This window comes from Notothenia rossii (assembly GCF_949606895.1).
Source record: "Notothenia rossii genome assembly, chromosome: 2".
Classification (NCBI taxonomy): Eukaryota; Metazoa; Chordata; class Actinopteri; order Perciformes; family Nototheniidae; genus Notothenia; species Notothenia rossii.
Genome location: NC_136904.1, coordinates 42,526,757 through 42,549,874, shown reverse-complemented (window position 1 = coordinate 42,549,874; position 23,118 = coordinate 42,526,757). Strand labels below are relative to the sequence as shown.

The following is a 23,118-nucleotide window of genomic DNA, read 5'->3' as shown; positions in this document are numbered from 1 at the left end:
TGTGTAATTACACAGCTGAGAGCTGCCGTTTCATTCAGACTGTTTAAAAAACTGTAACAACGGACTATTTTTCTTAGCGGATGCATGTGAATTTAAATCAATACATACAACTATTTTTTAAATCAATACATACAACTATTTTTTAAATCAATAAAAAAAAATTCTAAATCCATAAAAGCATTTCAATTAATATTGGGAGTTATGTCGTTACTTTGTTGAGAATTTGGCCGTGTAATAAGCGGGATGATTTGCAGCGACTTGTTCCTTATGGGGAAAATAACACCCGTCATGTGTGTGTAGAGGTGTGTGTGGTTAAAACACTTTCATGAAGTGAAGGAATTTCCTTCTATAAAACAGCTGTGGGCAGCAGTGAGTGTCACGGACATGAATTCATAGATCAAGGCAGACTGGTGCACACACTCTCCTGTCCTGCCAGGTGACACGCCCGTTCTAAGCCGTGTCCCTCACTCCTCACATCCCAAGCATCCCCACAAGTGTATTATGTTGTTACATCGTTTCAGATGTTATGTTTCAGTTGTGCTCTGTCTATGTTCAGTGATGCAAACTTGTCACCTTTCGGCGAAATTCGCCGTTTTGAATCCAAAATAAGTCGTTTGTGTAATTCATGTAGATCTGCAATACAAATATTTTTGGGGTATGGGGGGGCTGGGATCCGGAGTAATCTGCGGCCGTGAGCTGTTATGTGCCATCATGACACGCATGGTGTTCTTTTTTTATATATTATAATGAAGTACGAGCTGTGTGCACGAGTCTTCCTGGCTGTCGGCTCTGCTCATGGATGTATAATAAGGCTCTGCTGCTCCGAGATGATGGTCTAGCTTCAGCAGCTACATTACCTACGGGTGCGTTCGTTAATATTAACTGTGCGTCCGGAGTCACTGTGGCACAGACTGGACCGCTGGTGAACAGCTGTTAGAACGGGCCGTTCAGGTGTTCAGAGCAGAGCTCCCTGTCGGAGCGGCAGAGCGTGATGTGAACTGAAAAGTTTTTTTGTGGCAATATTATTTAAGGAATCGTTGAGCTAGCTAGCTAGCATACATTGTCACTATCTGCTAACGTTAGCTTTAGCCTTCTATTTCTAATAGTTTTTTTCATAGGCTATAAACAGAGGTGGTATAAGTATACTGTATATATTGTACTTGAGTATAAGTAGAAGTACTCAGATCTTGTACTTGAGCAAAAGTAATAGTCCCAGAGTGTAGGAATACTCTGTTACAGTAAAAGTCCTGCATTCAAAATGTTCCTCAAGTAAAAGTAGAAAAGTATTATCATCAAAATATAGTGAAAGTAGCGACAGTAAAAGTAGTCATTGTGCAGATTGGTCCATTTCAGAACAATATATATGATATGTTTTATAATGATTGATCATGAAAGTGTTCTCAAAGCTGCTAAAGGTGCAGCTAGTTTGAATGACTTTGTATACTGCAGGGTAGCTTGTGGATTTACTCCAGGTGGAACTAAAGTCTGATTTAACACTTGATTATATTTCACTTAATTAATCCAGATCTGTGAAGTAACTAAAGGTATTAAATACATGTAGTGGAGTCAAAGTACACCATGTACCTCTGAACTGTAGTGGAGTAGAAGAATAAAGTAGCAAAACATTGAAATACTTAAATAAAGTACAAGTATCTCAAAATTGTGCCCAAGTATAGTACTTGTTGAGTTTATGAACTTAGTTACTTTACACCATGTGGCTATAAAGATAAAAAGACTTAAGCCTTGCACAGAGGCCTGAAAATAGATTTTCAAAATGCTCAACAGTACTGCCAAAATTATAAACTGAATGCTCCACAATTTGAAATAAATGCTTTTATATATTTCTATTATCTGACTCTTTGGCGTTTCTGTTATTATTAACACTGCTGCTTTAGTTGTTCTGACTGCTAAAATCCTCTGTCATTCCGTGGGGTGGGGGAGCCGGGGGCTCGGATCCTTGTCACCTTTTTCATACCTGATGAGTTTGCATCCCTGTATGTTAAAAAGCCTCAGTCACCTTAATTCATGTCATAAAAACATCTCAGGTCAGTAACACTCAAAGCTAAATGTGCAATACCATGTTCATCTATGTTACTATTTATAATGTTATTGTTGTTACATCAGAAGATGTACATATTGAAATGATTTCTTAACTTACAGTAGGCTATTTTTTACAATGTGTGTTGGAAGGATTTATTAAATTACAATGAATATTGTCATTGTTGAAGGCTTTTAGAGAAGGGTGAACTCTAAGCCTGAATGACATAAAATGTTATACCTAAAAACATAAAAGCCACAATAAATAAGTCACAATTATTGTAGTTATGTTTACCTCCCATATTGCTTTCAACCCACCAGCTTTTATGGTGTTGTTACGTCACTAACTGTAAGCTTGTGACATACAGTCTATGGTCACTCAGAGTAACCTACTGTTAATTTAGCTGCTGGAGAAGAAAGATCAGGGGGGGAGGGGGGGAGAGAGCTGTGGTTGATGGGCCATTAGCTGTGTAAATACACAGCTGAGAGCTGCCGTTTCATTCAGACTGTTTAAAAAACTGTAACAACGGATTATTTTTCTTAGCGGATGCATGTGAATTTAAATCAATACATACAACTATTTTTTAAATCAATAAAAACATTTTCTAAATCCATAAAAGCATTTCAATTAATATTGGGAGTCATGTCGTTACTTTGTTGAGAATGTGGCCATGTAATAAGCGGGATAATTTGCAGCGACTTGTTCTTTATGGGGAAAATAACACCCTTCATCCAGATGAGGATCCCTCCGCTACACTTTGGGATCCTGATCGACCGACGAAACTCCATTAAAATATACATATTTTTGGTGAATTACTGAGTTTAGGCACGTTAATAACGTTTTAATGAAGTTGAATACAATATATTCATATGTGTCAGTGATTTCATGTCAATTCGGCGAACATAAACATAAATGATCGTGGTGAAGATGATGATTAAATTAGGATTAAAAATCGAGAGCCTCGCTGCATTTCCTCCCGTTCGTTTTTTTCGAATAACAAAACTATTTTGTTAAATAACAACATGTTGATATTTTGTAAATGATTACATGTCTCTTATTTAGCATAGAGTATGATATCCGTGACATATGGATCTTAACAAAGTTCCGCTGTACATCCAGCGTAGTGTATCTGACTTTATTTCACATGAGCTCCAGTGTGGAACCCCACTGCACCTCCTGGTGGATCAATGATCCATTGCAGCTGGCTTCATTATAAATACATTTATCTATCACGGGGGCGTTCTCAAGTCAAGCTGGAGGTTTTTCCTTGAGCGAGGGCAGATCACGTACCAATAACGGCCCTCGCGTTTCAAACTGTCCGAAATGAATCGCTCCATGTGTAGAGCATTCACAACTTTAACCACGCCCCCCAAAAGGCTCGTTCACATCAAGCCGTCCCGTGGGTTAGATGCGCGTTCATGATGCAGAGGAAAATAACTTTCAGAATAACGTTATTAACACATTTTTATTACTTGAGGACCTAATGTTTTTAATAAGGGCTATGCAAATGTTCATACTGGGTAGTTTATTTGGTTAAAAAATGATCCAACGATTTACAGACCACTCTTTCCCAATGTTAGTCAATGGGAAAAAGTTTTTCCGGGCCCAGGGACATCACGGACTGATACGGAAGTTGCAGCTCTCATAGGAAAGAACGAGACCCCGCCTCCGACGCTGTATCCAGTTCTTATTATACATCCATGGCACATACGGGTAGTTCTGCTCTGACAGCCAGGCTTGATGGGTAATTTGTGACGTTTTGCTCTCTGGAATCTCAGGCCATTTTGTCTTCATGCGCCAATGAGCAGCTCTCATAGAGAGGCGAAGTCACGCCCATCTACTTCCGGTCCATGGGACCCCGGAAGCGAAAAATTATACATTGAATTTAATGGAGAGAGAAAACGTATCTTTTGATCCCGTTTGAATTGTGCCACGAACTACACATATGATGTTTGTCAATCTTAAACAATCATTTCCATGTCAAAAAAGTCACATTTTGTCATAAAACTGTTGAAATATAAGACTATGAAAAATACGCGACTACAAAGACTACAAATCCCAAATCCCATTCTGGGTCGCGCATGTGATGTCACAGGCGATAATGCTCCAAGTGGTTGCGACTCGTAATTAAAGCGAAGAAGAAGATTTCATAACTGATTTATTCCCTCCAATAAATATAAGAGATTGCTTCAATACATTCACTTTTACAAGATGCCCGTGTGCTTTGTACCATGTTGTAATCACAAAAGTGATCATACCACTTGCTCGTTCTATCGCTTCCCGTCTGATGAAAGGACCAGGAGTCGCTGGATCAGACATATCAGGTAATATCATACATGTTGTGCATGGAACATAGTCAAGTTAGCTACCTAGCTAGTAGCGACGAGTAGCGAGCATGTTAGTTAGCATTACATTACTTAGCCTTGTCATTTTTAGTAGCCTTACCATGAAGTTATTATTTTATTACATGAAGTACACCAAAATGTTAAACAGTAAGAGTAGTCATCATGGTAAGTATTTCGTGAAACATTTGAAGAGTAGCCTACTGCGCCCTCCACCGGGTGCTAAGGAAGCAGTTCAGGGAGAGTCGAAGGAAGGCAGGCAGGCAGGGAGCTTTGCATGACATTCTTCTGGACATGTGTCATTGTGATGACAGTGAGGGTGAGTCAATCTGTTTGTTGGAAAGACAGTAGTTGAGTGATTACTGAGAGAAAATTATTAAAAGAGATAATTATTCAGTGTTGTTACTTTAAAGTGTTGTTACTGACCTTTTTCTCTTATTTTCTTTACCTCACCTGTAACTGCTGAGACCCTGAGGAACATGCACACTGGACTGACCTGCTCTGGCAACCTGATTTCCACTGTACGTAATAGTATTTGGTTATGGTATATTATTTATATACATCAAAGGCACAATGCACCCCCCAGAGAGACACATGTATTGAGTGATATTTTGCATAGGTCATGTGAAATCATCTTTACATACTATAAAACTGTAGGAGCGGCAACTTGTTTTGAAATTGAATTTTTAATATCCGATAATAAAGTTGATCTGTTTTCTTTATTCTTCTCTCTTCCCAGCTCCATCCATCACCGTTCTCTGTTCCTGCAGGTCCTGCTTGCTAATCAATTCTTTATCTTTTTACACAATTACAAATAAAGTCAATGTATTGTATGACATGAAGTTGTGCTTCATTCTGAGTCAATAATAAATTAATTCTGCCTTCAACTGCAAAATGATTGTGGACTGCACCGACATCCATGTAGCTGCCCCCCAGTAAGATGAACCAAGCAAAGCTGACACAAAGCTGTGCTCTTAAGTTGACATGAAGAATTTGTGAAATATTGGTAATTATTTGGAAAAAATGACTGACGATGCAGAAAACTTTTTTTATTTAGGAACAGTGGTCAGGTGAAGCATTTATCACTACATTTGTGTCACACTTAAAAGGCCAAACACACTGGCCAAACACACCTCGTTTACAACTCCCCAGTTGACAGCCATGACTCCCGTCTAAATTGTACCCTCCAAGCACCCTCTTCATGAGGGACGCGCATGGAGTGGATGAAAGTCCCGACCTCAGCACAGCACCAAAATTGCTGGCTGTCAACCTGCCCTGCCTGTGTAACTGCCACTGAGGATTTGTCTGCTGTCCTACGGTGGCTGTCTGGATGGCAGCTTGCTGGTCTCTGCTCAGTCGCATTGAGGCAAGAATTGCCTCAAGCCCCCGACCCCCATGCTCCTTCACCAGCTCCGGCACGTTGAAAATGGCCTGATGTTGAGGCTGCAGCTCTGGCTCAGGTGACAAAAGCCATGCCATGCCACGCTGCGCCCCTCAGTGCAGACCTGAACCAGTCTACTTCCTCAGTGGCGATGTCTCTGGCCAGTGGGTTGTATGTCTCCTCTTGCTGTTGGTAGAGTTGAGACACCGGCTGGACTACTTTTGAAGTGCCAGGCTTCCTCCACTGGCACTCAACTTCTGTGGAGCTGATCTGCCACATGGCAAATATTGCCAATGCTGCAGCGTGGCTGCATTTGTACATCCCCCGTGCACAACCACAGACAGCGCTCTGCATCGTGCCATCCTCTCCCATGTAGATCTGTACAAATAAAGTAAGTACCATGTTTGTTAACATGCTATAATAGATTGAATGAGCAATACAAGGATGGTCCAGATCTGGGGGTGGGAGGGTTTATTTTTCCATAGTTTTGTCCTCTTGTCTGATTGTTGTTGTTTGTTTTTTCTGAATTTTTTGTAATTTGTGTTTTATTGGTTGTGATTGTACATTGTATTTTTTTAAATGTGTATTACATTTTTGAAAAACATTTGATCAACAAAAAAGGATTTGGTCAGGACCTAGACTCAGTGTGTAGTTTATGAATTAATCAATGCTCTCTACATTAGGAAAACACATACCAGTGTACCAGAGGGAGTCACAAACAGCTGTGCCTAGATAACCAAACAAATTGACAAGATAACCAAAATCCTTGAATCTACACACAGCAAATAAACTCAAATGACACAACGAGATGTAGAAAGGAGATCACACATATAGTCGATATAAAACTGGCCGCTTCAATCTGAAGAGCAACTAAAACAAAACACGGGAGTGTACCTTGTTCTTGTGAACACTAATGTTATCCACAGCATACACACCCGTATACAGTACACCCGTTCTAGGTTCTGATTGGCTCTCTATGTTGGCATTCTAGCTTATGACTGGCTGTCCAGGTTGTCAATCACAGCCGTGGTTCATATTATGCTAGTCGACTCGTAACATCGCTAAACTTTTTTTCTTGACGGTTTTCTCAGTCAACTAATGCTATTGATAACAGTAACATAAATTAACACAGCCCTGCACACTGCAGTCATTATATGCCGGGTCTGTGGTTCATCATCTTCTTTTTCATTCTCCTCCTTATTGACTGACATTAACGTTAAACATTGCACTCATATTACTCACCGAAACCTTGTAAAGCCGGTCCTGCATGCTGGCTCTTACAGAACCGACTAACTCCCCTTTCGTGTATGTACAGCTCTCAACGTGCCCAGACTTGTAGTAATTTTCACCTCGTTTTATACTTTTATTCTCATTCTGAAAGAATGAGGTGAAATGTGCCAATGTGACGGTCATCTTTGTGTTGGTGACGCGTATTGTGCGGGACCAGAGACATGTAGTTCACTGAGCGGCTTAACACAAAAAAATGTGTTACTTCACAGTTTTACGACACATTTTAATTTTTTTGACTTGCAAAATTTTCTTTTAAATTGACAAACATCATATGTGTCATTCGTGGCACAATTCAAACGGGATCAAAAGATACGTGTTCTCTCTCCATTGAATTCAATGTATAATTTTCCGCTTCCGGGGTCCCATGAGCTCCCCCGGAAAGGGAGGGACTTCGCCTCTCTATAGGAATGAACGAGGCCCCGCCTCTGACGCTGTATCCAGTTGTTATTATACATCCATGCCATATGCGCTTATATTTTCCTTAAGCCCTGCCTCAGATCCGCTCCGTTTCTGTTGGTCTCGGCTCAGTCAAAGGAATGGAGAGGGAAAATAAAGATAGATTTGGATATTAGTGCATATCACAACTTGTAAGACCTAATAACTTAAACTAAGGCTATTTTAACTGCTCGTAACGACTAGTTGATTTCGCTCAAATATGTATTTTTGCCTCTTTCCCAATGTAAGTCAATGAGAACGTTGTTTTGGGCCATATGACATCACGGACTCACACGGAAGTGTAGTACCACCGTTTAGCCACCTCGAACATTTGCTTCAATGCCAGGCTCACTTCCTGTGGGCTTGCTTGATGCCACAAAAGTAGAAAGTCTGCATCTCCGGTGAAAACCCATCTGTTTTGACAGTTAAAAAAAAGGGGATTTTCTCACTTCAGCACGTAAACTTTAAAAAACGTAATTTGAATCCAATACTTACAATGGATTAGTTTATTGAAAGCTAATGTCCTCCAAGGAATCTTTTTTTTTTTTTTTTTTTCTTCATGTTTCAAAGCACTTATTGTAACTTACTGTTTAGCATAAACCAGATTCAATGTAATAATGTAGTGTAAAACCTTGCAATCATGTTGTAGTTTTATGTTGTTGAATCTACTTGCTAGTTGAAATTAGCAACAAGGCCTCTGGGAGACGTAGAGGAACACGTTGTAAATGTGGGTCTGGTAAAGTGGGAAGAGAGAGTGGGATAGACATGGCCAGAGCAGTGGAATAACATCTTAATCTATCTGAGAAGTGAACAGTGGCCGGTCTGTTTTTGGAGGACGCTGTCTTGGATGACTCCCAAGCAGAGGGGCAGGGAGCAGAGCCATCTTCAGCTGCTAGTCACTAACATGGCAGTAATAAGGCAGTGATGACCCTCCCAGGACTGGCGGCCAACACTCCCTCTTCCTCCCATGCCTTCAGCACTAACACACACACACACAGGCCGTGCACTTGAACAGATACGCAGTTCGGCCCCAAATCTCTCTCTCCCTCTAATATATTAACTTCCCTGCCTGCTCACCAAACCCCATTCATTTTGAATCCAGCCCAGCAAGAAGTCAACATGCGGGTACTGCAACATTAAAATGCGTGGCATTAATTGACTCACTGAAGTATAATCAATGGGAGAAACACAAAAGTGGGACGCCATTAATCTATAAGCCTTAATGCAAATAGGGAAGTAAAACAGGGCTAACAGAGAAGAAGGTTATACACCTGTTGCAAATTGAAGAACAACACTTTGTCCTATCCGATTTTTACAAAGTCCATCACTCACATACTGTAGAATGCAATTAAATCTCTCACAGTCAGGCTTCAGCCCAGAGGATTATGTTTTATAACATTTTAAATGGCAGATAAAGCTGCATGCTTTGCGTGTAAGCAGAAATACATATTATTTTGTATAAAACTGATTCTGGAAATCATGTAGTTGTTAAACAGATTGGTTAAGTCTTGTGTCAGTGATCATTACAAGGCAACAGGAACCACTTACATTCTAAAAATCTATTATATTTTCATAAAATGCACTTATATTTTTGTATCTCCTTATCCTTTTTTAGCTTAAATTAGTTCCGTACTATTCACATAATTAATTTAAGCCACTGAGATCCATGTCAGCCTTTACAATAACACATTCTGCGTGGCTACTTGCACATATATGGTGAGAGTACAGCCCTCGCTGCTACGTATTGTTCGACATTTGCATGCTTAAGTCCATATGGCAACTTCCTTTTGACCTGCTTTCCCATCCCTGATGCATTGTCAGGCCTGTCATCCGATAAAGAATCACTTGACTTGCTATAACAAGTTCAAAAGGAGCTGATGACGCGCTGTTGATCCATGGAGAATCGGCAAAAGGAACACCCCTACTGCTCGCTGCTATCACTCCCATAGAGATAGCCATATTATTGATGGGAAATGGTTATGCTAATTTCTTTAAGGGGAGGGACACTTTTATTTTATTTGGGATCAATGCTCCTATGAAGAAAAAGGAAAGGAAAAAAAAAGAATGTAATACGCACCAAACTGAATTCCATAAGCATTTAAAGGAGCAAGCATGAGAATCTGATTTTCATAGTGCATAATGAATGTGGAATGTCTTTTAAAGAGGAAGACGTGTTTTGTCTCGGAACGGGAAGAAAGCAGATATTAGGCTATCTGTTAATGTCCCACAGAACACACACACACACACACACACACACACACACACACACACACACACACACACACACACACACACACACACACACACACACACACACACACACACACACACACACACACACACACACACACACAATGACTCACAAACATATCTTTAAATCTTTTCTTTAAAGTATCAAGAGTCCAAAATGAAAAGAGAGTGAGAGAAGCTATCCAAGCAGTTTTTATCTTAAAGTGACAATAAATGTCTGTTAAGTCACTTTATATCTTCAAATTAGGTAACACACTAATTATTGACCCGTGGTTGAAAGTATTGCAATATTTATATTTTTGTAGTTTACAAAATGGGTGTCTGTGTCGACACTGGGTAAAATAAATGCTGTATTACATGCTTCCATACACAAAAAACTAAACTATTCACAAAATTATAAAAACCTAAAGCTCATTAATCAACAACAACACTCCAAATGCTATACTCTTAACACACATTCACTGAAAATCAACCAGGACTGAAATCTTATAGATTTCCACTTAAACATTCCTGATAATAATAATATCTTCATATGGGCAAAAAGTACAAATAAAGGTCAATATACTCATTAATATGATTAGAAATAATAATATAATGTGCATATTACGTTCACCCACAGATGGAGTATCATGTGTCTGAGTGACCATTTACATGTGTCTCCCTCTGACACATATAGCATGGCACAGCGGCGTGAGAGGATGATGAGGGTGTGTATTGGTGGAGGGGAGGAGGGGGGGGGGGGGTCGTTACGCACAGAGCTGTTATGAATATGACCCCAAGCTATTCCATTGTGGGCCCATCCATGTCCGGTTCCGAGGACATCTGATCGCGTCTCATTCATTAATGTGTCTCTCGGTTCGACATTTTGAATAATCGGGGCTGTCTGCCGTCATCCCGCCACTAGCTGTCAGCAGTCTGTCTTATCACACTTACATTATAGAAAACAAGCTGTCCCTGCAAAAGAGTACTTGATACTTTAAAACATATATATATTATTACCAAACCGTTCCCATAATTACCCCATAATCATTATATAATCCCGTAACAAAGCCTCTATTGAAGTCCTGTCTTTTGTCAACGCTGGGACACTGAATCTATAATTGCATTATTCGGGTCTCTTCCACCCCCCTATAGAAACGTAATATATCAAACCCCACTCCGAGAGGAAGGTTGGAGTCACAAGTAACTGTCCTGCCTTTGCGGGACATCTTCTTCTGTGGGTTTTTTTTTTTTACCCAAAAAGTTGTGCCAACTTCAAGTTTAGGATTGGAAATATATCCCAAAACAACAAAAACAGTATTTATTTCGCAGGCAAAGTGGGTGCCTTGAACAATCTTCAGAGAGAGGTGCGTAGAATTGCACTGGTCGCATTATTGGTATATTAAATTTTCAGATAATAATTCCCTATTGCGCTCCCAGGCTGTAAGAATAACTCGTCAATACATTGAGAGAGAAAAAAGCGAGTCCCCGAGGAGCGGTTTGCGTTTGTATGCATGGGGATTGGCAACACGACGGGGCTTATTTACATTAAATACGCCACAAGGTTACAGTGCAGATAGATGAGCGTCATTTTTATCACTCATTACTTCTCTTAAGCGGTGACTGACGCTCAGGACGCGCAGGAGGCAACACTCATTTATCCTGGAGTTCTTTTAAGGCGAGGAGAAGAGGAGAAAAACACTCGAAACAGTTTACTTTGAAAGGTAAGGAATTATACTTTTTGGACTCATTTCGTGACCTGACTGTCTTTATTGTTGTTGTGTTATCCAAGGAGGTTTTTTAAACGCGAAGCGGTGAGGCTGGCTGCCTGTGAATACAGGGGGCAGATTTGGAAATAAAAGAGTGTTTGTGGGCACTTCAAGGTCAGAAACAAACTAAGGTGGTGGAGAATAGGCTTTTTCTCTCAGAACATGTAATGATGAGGGGCTTATTTCTTTAAAAACGAGCTTCTCTGTGCATCAGCTGCTCTTTTATCACCCCCCGTCCACGGCGAATACCGCAAGACCCGGGCTTTATTCATCCAGCCAGGCGGCGGTGCTTTCTACAATGGAGTGGCTTTTTTAACGGTACAATGCATTTCACCTACCAGATAGGGGGAGTCCAAGCTGAAAGATGAAGGGAATATGCTGATGTCTGGCGATCGGCATAAATGCAAACGTTTACCTTGAGCTGGCAGCGGCACAGAGAAGCCAATATTTTACATCTGAAAGTCAGGATGCGCGGCGGGGAGCAGCTGTAGGGATAGGATTGAGCAGTGGACAGTCTGTTACAGGTCCGAAGCGCACTTTTTAACACCCACCCCCCCGTCAGCCGACAAGAATATGATCCGGTCAAATCATATGGACATGCCTCATTATTCAATGATCTCTCACAACGCAACGTTTACGCGCAGGAGTTAGCCGGCGCTTCGCCAAATTTTAAAGGTAAGAAGAAGTGTGGAGGTTATAGTGGGTTTTTACTGGGGGCTTTGAGTGTTTTACTCGTCAGCTTTTGGGGGCTTGTTTGTGCGGGTGCATCGCGACGGGGACGCCTGATCATGATTAGAAAATAACAGTGCAATTATCCGGAGCAAGTGACGATCGTAACAAACTGCGACAAAACAGCAGCTGGGAAGTATGGTCTGCGACACCATTCCAACTCATCGCTTAATTTTTATATTAAATCAGAAATTTAATTATTATAAGTTTTGTTTACAGATGCACGCTTTATTTTGGAACACAATGCGTAAAAACGCGTCCGGACGCATGGCTTTGCATTATTTTCCAACACAGATCAGCGATATCTGACTTTTTTTAACAAAGTGCAGCCGGGTTCCCCGGTAAGAGTGTCCGTGGAAAACTTTCTCCCGACAGCCGCACTTGTGCTGTGAGAGTGCGGGGAGGGAGATTCAAGTTCTACCAGCGCGTTTGCCACCATGTGTCAAAAACTTGTGAGATGGAACAAGAAGAAGAGCCGGTGAGACCTGCCATTTTGTGCAGTGATCGACCTCTCTTATGAATAAGCAGCCTCTGCATTATGCTTTGAGGAGACGTTACGATGGCATTCAGACGAGGGGTGGAAAAGTGACCTTTTTCGTGGGGGAAGCGGTGTCACTTTGGCATGTTGTGGCTTTATTTTATGTTTCAAGACAAGGGGGAAAAGTTCGAGCGAGTCAAAGGCTACAGTGTATCTCCGTTACTGTTGAAATATAAAATGACGGAGCCCATAAGCCATTAATATAACAGTGCACGCGCGGTTTTTAGGAGTAATCTTTTGATTTACCAGAAATTCAAGACCCAGAGCGTTTCGTGCGCAAAAAAAAACAATCTAACCGGTTGCAGAATTAACACATCAAGGCTTAAAATGTGTCCTTAAAATGATGGGGCAGTATTGAATTATCAGTAATATGTTGCAACGGGGATGAAGGCTTGTAATCCCATTTAAAGCCTCTGTCTCACCGTGCGTCTTGGGGGGGGGGGGGGGACTTGACCCCTGAGTGATCTGACCCCACTTCCAACAGCTGCACAATGGCTGTGAAGACCCTTCTCAAAATACCTAACAATGTCTATCGTGTTTGTTCCCGCTGTTTCTCTAACCTTCCCTGAAGTTGTCTTGAGCCAAAAAAATAAATAATGTTGCCTCTTCCTCATATTCATTGTGCAAAGGAAAGGGGATAAATAGATGTACTGTGCGAGTTGAGATGCTGTCATTGTTTAATGGTATGCACAGGGCGGATATTATGTCTGAAATAGTGTCTGGGCGTAAACCCTTTTTGTCAGCTCCTTTCATTCCCTTATTGGAGATGCAATTGCGAATGGATGAGTGTCCCTTCTCCCTCTGACAGTTCAGGCCCTTCCCTGGACCTCTCTGTGCGACTACAAGTTGAATTGTTGTCATTCTTGTCGGGTGAAAACATTTGGGGAAGAGTGTGTGTTTTTAAGGAAAAGGCCTTGCTTTGCAGACCGGCCTTTTTTTGTCGGAATTTGTGTAGAGAATTAGGTGTCAAGGCCTCAGTGGTTTGCAATTTAATTAATATTCATTATTATTTTTCCCATTTGTCAGGTTACATTTTAACACCACATACCACACCACTGTTGAATTATCCAATTAATTGTCACCATTGTTGTCATTAAAAATAATTATTCTTATAAAATATGCATGCATTATTTATCCTCACTTCATGGGAGGGCAGATAGATGAATTCACAATGTTTATGGATGGGCTGTTTTTTTATTTTGTGAGATTTATGAAGAAAAAAAAAGGAGTCATGCAGGATTTTGACATTTTCTCCAGCTGCAACTTTCTGATCGACAGTGCTCTAAATGTGTTCCCGGAGAAACAGTGTGTGGCGGTGTTAATGCTTCATCGTGTCTTGGTTGCCTTCCCACCTATGTCAGTGTTGCAAGGGGGCCACGGGCCGTGACTGACTGCGCCGATACAGCTGAAAACCAGGGTGGAGGGAGTGATGAGGGAGACAAGGGGGGAGAGAGATGGAGAGCATTCCACGGCAAAGGATGGCATCAAATCAGTCCTCTTTCTCACCAGGCTGTCAGTCAGTCAGCTCACCGTGGAGCAGACCCACTTGTCTGCAGCCGCCCGCGATGTCAGCCGGACGCCCGGTGAATTATTCCCCGTGTTGACACAATTATAATTTTTTTTCTTTTAAAAGAAGAAGAAAAAAAATGAACAAATGCGAGCATCTCGGAAACACAAAGTGAAGTGGTTGCATAAATTACATAATCGAGCAGTGGGGGAAAATGTGTGTGTATAATCAGTCGGAGTCAGCCTGCTATAACAACAGAGAGAAGCTGGCCAACAACATTGTGTCCGACCCCAACCACGTACTGAACATGGGAATTGTTCTAGGGTACCACGATTAAATAAAGTTAGATAAGGATTGACTGGTTTGTGCACCTTTCAATCCTAAAATTAAATACAGAGTTAAATCCCAATTCATACGTTAGAGGGTCTTAAACAAGTTATTTTTTCAGTGAGTGTTTCATTGTATCCTGTCTTGATATCTGTCCTTGTTCAATGTTGCAAACGGAGCTGCTGTAGTGAAAGAAGAATTTCAGACTTGATCTGACAATAACAAGTTGTCGTATCGTACATGTTTAAGTTATCCTGTGCCATGGTGGGTGATGTATGCATGTGCAACACAGTGCATGCAGGCGTTCTCACTGAGGGCAGTTCATCCCCTCCTCATGTAATTATGGAAGAGAGGGCTCCAGCTGTACAGGCAGCAGGGCCAGGGCTCCCGGTCCGCTGGGATCAGGGCGGTGGTGGGCAGGCCAGATCAGGCCAGCTCTGCTCATCAGCCAGCCATTAATTGATATGTGCAGTCATTGTGAAAGCCCCCCCCCCCCCACCACCACCACCACCTACCCTTTCTCTCTCTCACTCCGTTACCTAGCTGTGGATAATATTTCATTCCCACTCTGGTTCTGATCCGCTCTCTCTTCCAACAGGCAGTACATGTATTGCAGTGTGTCTAAGCGTGTGTGTGAGTGTCCCGCAGGGAGCAAGGGACAGGGGGGGGGGGGGGGGGTCGGGGTGTAACACCGAGGCGTTAGACTGGGTTTGAGCCTTGTAGCGCCTTGACCTTGATCTGCAGAGTTCAAGTCCAGACAGGCAAAGATGTCGGTGCTCCGCAGTTTCCATGCGAGGCTAATGCGATGAGTGCGTACCCTCACAATCCAGAGCATTGAGTCAAATGTGGGTTGCAAAGTCAGGTTGAGATTGTCCTCCTGACCACAAAACATCCCACGCTAGACTACACACATTAGACAGAAGCCGCAGTTTTCAGATTTCTGACACAATAGTTTGAAACGTTACATATTTTTTCTCCACCAGCCCACAGGGTTTGATGCAGAACTTTTATCAGAAACACCAATTATGATTAACCCGTTGATGATGAATCACTATAGTCGTTTTCGAAAGTCAGTGCCACTGACCTTTGCTCATTATTTAAGGATCTCATTTGGTTAATTTAAAACAATAAAATAAAAATAATTCAATTCTCTGAATGAAGAGTATGTCTGAAAGCCTGTTGTTTTCAAGTTTTAAACTCAACTGTGATTTTGTACACGATGACTTCAATAATATAAAAAGCAACCAGAAATATGGAAAACTCCATTATCCAGAATCATTGTTTAAATTAGTTCTGTACAGTTTTGTGTGTGCTATGTTAATGTCTCATGTTGTGGTTGGAGAGTATATTTTCTCCGGTACGTTCTTCCTCCTGAGAGTTTGATAAGGGGTTGTGGGGTTGTAAGGATGGAGGAGCAGTGGGGTGGAGAATGAGTTGGAGGGGTAATCACGGACGTCAGTTTGATCTAAGAATAAATAGTGCGGGGCAGATGAGGCGCTGACAGACAAGCTTGACTCAGTCCTCTCTTGCCGGGGTGCCATCACAAGGAGCGTCTGCCTGTCTGGGCAGCCGGGGGGGGGGGGGGGGGGTTAGAGTTAGGGGGGTGAAATGTGGACGGTATAAGTGAGATCGAAGTGGTCTCTCAGATGGAGAGGTGGGCACGGAAGTGGGTGCAAGGAGGATGTATTCTCTCAAAATCTGACTCCTCCAGAATCTCACAAGATTCGTATGCATCTCACAAAAGTAATTTGAATCTTATCCATGAGGATAGGGTCTGCAAATGTTGGATTTTCACCCAGAAGTTCGATGTTGGTGTCCCGTGTTAAACCAGCTTTGATTTACCTGTTACATTACTTCCGTACTTAAGTAACGCCACTTTCGTAGTAATGTTATGAAGACGTTGACTTATTTGTCACCTTGCTTCACTTCTTCCGTAGTAATCTTTTTAACTGGAATCTAAAATTAAGTCATTTTCCCTTAACCTTATTCATTTGTTTCCTGTTAAAACAGGAGTATATATTGAAAAGACAGTTTGCATGTCCACCAACAATTGACATAACTCTTCGTAAAATATATCATTATCAAGTAAAAACAGTAAAACAGTAAATAACCCTGAAAGGAGCGGTGCATGTGGAAGTTTGCATTTGCAACTTTATATAATCTGTGCATACAAACCTGCTTACTGTATGTGTGTTTTACATCCTTGAGAAAGTCCAGGTGATGCTCTGATAATGCAGTTTTTCTCTATTTCTCTTTCTGCACGTGTAATCAGTATAACATCAACAAGGAGTGTTTCCTGAAAAAAAGTAAAACACCTTATCCTCTCAACCCGTAATATTGCTCCTTTGTTTGCCCCTGCTGAGCTCCCTTTGGCATTAAGGCAGTGTGGCTTTAACTTTTTTTCTCCATCCCAGTTTGTTAGTATTTTGGATTTAAGGATGCGTCATGCCATGTCAGGACCGTTCCCCTTTTGATGTGTCGAACGGCGGGTGCTTTGTCGTTTCCGTAGACAACAGCTTAACACAAACAGGCAAGCACACATCAATCAGAGGTTCTGAAGCAGAGAATTGTTACTGCTTAGCATTCCGGCGCTCTCAGCTAAGACAGTGGTAAATACCTCCAGTGTTGATGAGATGGAAGGTTATATGTGTGTGTGTGTGTGAGGCGGGTTATGTCTATTACCCACTACACATAGAATCTCCGACCGCAATCGCACATGTCATGTCTGCTCTTTAGCCGCTCCACCTCTCGGATGTGACCTCTGTAAACTTCCCGGACCTCCGCTAATGAGCATGCAAGATGGAAGGAAAGGAAAAAAGAGGAAAACAGTGGTGAAAAAGAGGGAGAAAAGGGGAGGGCGTGAGGATACTGGAGAGAACTCCTGCACCTTTAATTATGATCAAGAGGTTTTCACCAAAGGACGGAGGCGTTGCAGTTCTGTTGCGCTCGTAAATCTGGCCCCGGATGCCGTATATTGTGTCGAACGATTACTGTACACCATTATACTGCATATTCAACTGCCTCTCCAGCACCTGATTTGCATAATTGGATCTTTAATGAAACTTGCCTGGTGGAACAAAAAAATACAAAAAGAGAGATGAAAAAAGTGGTTTGGCGTGAGGTTGTGGGGAGAAAATAACACGATTCAGATGAATGCCCCCCTCAAATATTTGCCGGACTCGTTTCCTAAAAGAGTTTTAAAAGAGGTGTGAAAATTAGATATAAAAGACGAAGATATTTGTTTTAAAAAAAGAAAAAGTGACCTGCTCTGGCCCAGGCGCTCGCACATCAGCGGCAATGCTACAAATAGGATGAGAAGTGAGTGTGAAAGCTGTACATTCCCCGCCAGGTCTCGCGGGTTAAGACTACAATAGCGGGATATTCTCTTGCCCTGGGGGGATTTCAGCTCCTCGTCTGTCGACACTCATTGCACCTACTTGTTACTCAAGGAAGATGGCTCTTTTGTGGAGGAGCCGATTCCGCGCTCGCCTGCTGGAATGCTCAGTCACAAATATTTTGACAATGTCTAATCAGGAGCTGTCATTTTTTTTGGAATCCAATTTTTTGTCAGGGGGGGATGTGCTGCTTGGAGTTTACATGCAGTGACTGCTTTTTCTCACTCTTAACATGTGAATGAGGAACCCTGAATCTGTCTGATTCTTAAATATTTTACATGTGTATGTTGGACTAAAAGTTTCCGTTCTCTTTGTCCACCTCTTGTTTTCAGCGAGGCGTCCGACTAATTGCTTGATTAAATTCCAACATGTCCTGTTTCCCTCGGCCTTCAGGAGGTGAAGTTTAAAATCCTCCTAGTGCCACTTTCACGCCAACGTGAGGGCAATGGGTAATAGCAGGTTATTTGTCTTGTCTGAGGAATCTATTGCTTATAAGTGACAGTGAGAGAGAGAGGGAGGGGGGGAGTTTATTTTTTAATCAACATGTTGAGACTATTAGGTGCCGTGAGATCCCCTACCTTCAAAAGTGGGAAAGCCAGTTGTTAATCTGCCACTAATGTTAAAAAAACAAGCGAACGTTGATGATGCGTTAAAGCGTTTACGCGCTCTGCCTGCAAGCGGTGGTTTTCTGAGTGTGTGTGTGAGAGTGTGTGTGTGTTTCCACTCCACATCCGTGGGAGTGGATCATGTGTCAAAGCGGTTTACAGGTGGCTGCGGGGCAGCCGCTCTACAGAGAGGTGGAGGAAAGGCAGGCAGGGTTCAAGTACCTCAGAGGCTCTGACGGCGCTGAACTGAGCAAGGGCTGCAGTGAGAGGACCCTTCAGAAGCCTCCTTATCGCACTCCTCTCTCCAGCGTTTCACTCTTTTCTCTTCTGTCTCTCCGCCACAGTCCCTGTCATCTCTCCATCCACACTCCCACTCTTATCTTGCATGTATCTGATCTTTTTATCTCTTTTTCTTTCCTCACTTCTCATTTATCTGGACTTGTGGCAAAAAATGACTTACCTATTAAACAGAAAGACCTGAAACGTTGGCTTTAATTAAATGTATTATGTCAACACATTTCACATTTAGTTGAAAGGAATAATATTAAGATTAAATAAAAAGTATTAGGTTAAACTTAATATTATTGATTTCAAATAACCAAATATAGTTATGTGGAATCTGTTGACTGCATTTGGTAGTTGTAGCACTGTAAACACTTTGCTTCGTAAAAACCTTAAAGGTCCCATGTCATGGCCATTTCCATTGATCATAATTCCATTGTTGAGGTCTACTAGAATAGATTTATATTGTGCAATTTTAAGAAGAATTTTAAGAAGAAATAAGAAAAAGTTTGATAAACGCTGTGAGAGAAGTTTGATAAACGCTGTGAGAGAATTTTGCCACGATCCCAACTGTCTGTTATCAGCCTGCAGCCAGGGAGGAGAAATCAGCAGAGCTGCCTGCACTGAGTGTGTGTGTGAGGAAGTCCGTGGATTGGTCAATTTGGACCAATCAGCGGGGGCTTAACGTAACGGCCCCGCGGACGTAACGTAACGGCTCCACGGATTGGTCCATTTGGTTCCGGTATAACGCATGACCGTATCGCATTATAGCTCTGGGTGTGGCTACTGGCCATTCCTACATCACAATACCCAGGAAGTATACAATGGAAAATGACGTATCTTCAACGAGGCATTTTGGGAAGGTATTTTCTGTGTTAGAGTTTTACTCCCTACAGGGTGTACTTTGAGGGTTTTGACTCTGCAGACCGTCTACATTCATAAAAACCTTCATAACACAAAAGGGGACGGGTAATAACCGGAAAAGCATGACATGGGACCTTTTACATCTTAATAGCCTATTTTTTAAGTGAACCAAAACACGTGTCCTTTAACTGGATACAATTAGATATAAGAAAGATAACTGTTCTTAGATCAACTGACAAAAAAAACAGATCACATTCGCAAAATTTCTTCTTCTTCATCTTCTTCTCTCCTGACCTTCTGGTGGTCAGATCACTTCATTTGCTTCCGGACAACTGTTTCCAACTCAGTTCTGTCAGTCAAATTGTAATCCAATTGGCGGTACTACTGGTTATTACAATCATACTGAATACTGCAGGATACAGACACAAGCTGGTGAGGCTGATACATCAGTTTCCCACATGTTGACCTTTTATAAAAAGATCCTACAATTCTGTCGTTTATCTGGCCTGACTGTTGACCCATGCAAAACCATTTCTATAGCTTCTGTCTCAGTTAAGAGTTGTACTGTCCCACTATTTTCTGTTTGAAAAATACTCCTAACTCAGCCTACTGTAGGGGGGTTTTAGCTCCTAATTGGTCATATTTAAAAATGACAATTGGCAGTGAGAAAACATCCCTATTAGCCTACAAAGTACCCGGTACACGGAGCGGTAGATCCAGTGAGAAAAGAGACAAATACACAGTAGGCAGAGTGATGACAGGACGGAACGGGGAAAAACACTTAGAGAGAAACGCAGTGAGCAGAAGGGGAGAAGCAGCGAGACAGAGAGACAGAGAGGAGGGATGATGTACTTAACGCTATCTGTAGGCTTCCTTCTCAACAAGCTGCTGCCACAGATCCTGGGAGCCTGCGTTGATAAATTCGGTTTGATAAAAGTCACTGAAATGCCGGCCTGTCTGCACACCTCTATTAAGCGCTGGTACATTTGTCACAGCCAGTGGAAGTCAACCAAAGGGTTTTAATGTCACATCAGGCTGAATTAAAGACTCAATCGAAAGCCCTGAAAGGTTTAGGTTTTTATTTCAAGTGACAGTAGTGGTGGTACAGCTGTGGCTGGCGCTCAAGATTACTGGGCTGTAGTTGATCAAGGCAGTCATTTTACATTTTATATTTGGCTATTGGGAATTTGGTGATTATTCGTTGCTCATTTTAGCCTGGATGCTCATTTTGTATCTGATGACTTTGAGCGAGGGAGGGGTGTGTGTGTGTGTCGTGGGGTTGTAGAGGTTGAGCTCATCTCATGTCTGGCATTATTTTTCTAATTCTTTTTTTTTAATCAAGAGAAATTAGATCTATGCTGCATTAATCATCTGCCTTCCTAAATACAGCAAACTGAGGGAGCATTTAAAAAAAGGCTGCCTTTTTAAAAACACACACAACTTTCCCCCTGAGAAGCCCCCTTAATACCACATTACTGTTCTCCATTTATGCAAAAGTAAATAAGTAAACCCAAAAGGCAAATGAGCATTCCAGGCATTTAAACACACAGCCTTCTGTAAACGCCTGGCGCAGGCACGACCACATCTCCGAGGCGTAGCTTCCATGAGGCGCAAAGTGAGGCTTGTTACTGTGCTTTTTAAAAAGTTAAATATACATGTTTTTTCTAGCGCTTATTTGAGGACAGGATATTCCAAAACTGGCATTTTTCTGGCTTTTTATTTTCCGGAAAATCATTAGCATATGACAGCAAAAGACCTCTGTTAAAGAGGATATTAGACACGTTTAGGTACTGTCAATAAACATAGGACTGGGCGGGAGGGGGGCTAATTCTATTCATGTTATTTAACCATCAGTTGCTGAGGAAACCACTAATGAGTAATGCAAACTTAAAGAAATACATACAACATATTAGATCTTTCCTTCTCTTCCTTGCTTCTTGTTTTTAATTCCATTCACACGCACATGCACACACTCTCAAACAATCAGTGGATCCCACCTGGTGTTGTATTTAATGCGCCCACACACACACATGCTCACATGTGTGTTTGTGTAAGTGCTTTTGCTTGCCAAGAGCTGTCAGTCTTTCATGAACTACTTTAAAAATTGTTGTTCAAGGTGGGAGCTAAATACTATTTATCTATTATTTATCTGCGTTATTACCTGGGTTACATTTAAAAAGAGAGCTCTCCGTCGTGGGAGAATTCCCCCGGCACCTGACTCTCCCCTTTAATACCTCTTTTAAGTCATAAGATACCTGCTGAAAAAGAAGCCTTTAACAGATCTCCCGCAATTTTCGACAATTTACTCAAAGCATCGTTTCTGTTCTTTTTTTTCAAAAGGCCCACCGTATCATTTTTTCTCTACCCCCCACCCCTTCCCCGTTTTCCTTTTCCTCTTTTTGTTTTGATCCGTGTCTTTTTTGTTATTATTATTATTCTTGATCGTGAGCTGCAGTTGTTTTCTTCGCCTCAGGATTTCATCTCTTTTGTTGTGTCGTTCACACCAATCGGAGTAATGGGGAGAGAGGAGAGAGTTAAGTGGAAGTGCTGTGGCCCGGGCCCTTGTTCAGCTTGTCTGTCGGCTGCTTTGGTAAACAGGACTGTCAGATCTGCACAGAAAGAGTGTGTGTGTGTGTGTGTGTGTGTGTGTGTGTGTGTGTGTGTGTGTGTGTGTGTGTGTGTGTGTGTGTGTGTGTGTGTGTGTGTGTGTGTGTGTGTGTGTGTGTGTGTGTGTGTGTGTGTGTGTGTGTGTGTGTGTGTGTGTGTGTGTGTGTGTGTGTGTGTGTGTGTGTGTGTGTGTGTGTGTGTGTGTGTGTGTGTGTTCCATTGCATCCATGGTGTGGTTGAAAGCTCGAAGGGTGCAAGTGAGTTCAAACTCGTAGTCTGCTCACCCGTTCACAATGTGTGTTCCGAAAACTGGGGGTCATTTCAACAGTCACTATTTCTAACCTTCTGTTACTCTATGGACCTCATTAAAGTAAGAATAGTAAAAAACGACACAGAATACTGTATTTATTTATCCATTTAAACTGTCTGAGTGTATAATGGTAATACAGTTTCGTTCTAGTTTGATACAACTTAGATTGTATGCTCGTTTCTTTAAATCATAACACTATAAGCATGTAAGCATTAGGTGAGATCTTAATCAAAGTCAAATAATATCTCACAGATCGAGAAGCATTTTCCCAACAAACAACCAACATAAAAAATACATCTGTAAAAAGGTTGTTAGGACACCTCTAACAAATTCAATAATTTGCATGTTTGGTTGTAGGTAAGGCAATGTTGGTCAACCAATTTGGTCCAGAGTAAATGAACTTGGAGTGGTTACCATTACATTTGGCACAAACTCCCCTCAACGTGAAGTATTACAACAATTTCATCTAG

The 23,118-nt window shown here is 41.7% G+C and overlaps 1 protein-coding gene across 8 annotated transcripts in view; it reads left to right on the top strand.

Annotated features, from left to right (window-relative positions):
* znf536 (zinc finger protein 536) overlaps positions 1-23,118 on the top strand; it is a 181,764-nt gene that overhangs the window by 47,124 nt on the left and 111,522 nt on the right. For 4 of the 8 annotated variants that reach the window (XM_079662455.1, XM_079662456.1, XM_079662447.1 and 1 more), the window contains exon 1: positions 11,149-11,439. The exons of 1 other annotated variant lie outside the window; for it this stretch is intronic. The gene's annotated coding sequence lies outside the window, so the exon portion shown is untranslated. Of the gene's footprint in view, positions 1-11,148; positions 11,440-11,464; positions 12,160-23,118 lie in introns of those variants that run through there. 3 more of the 8 variants (XM_079662457.1, XM_079662450.1, XM_079662454.1) reach the window with 1 other exon arrangement.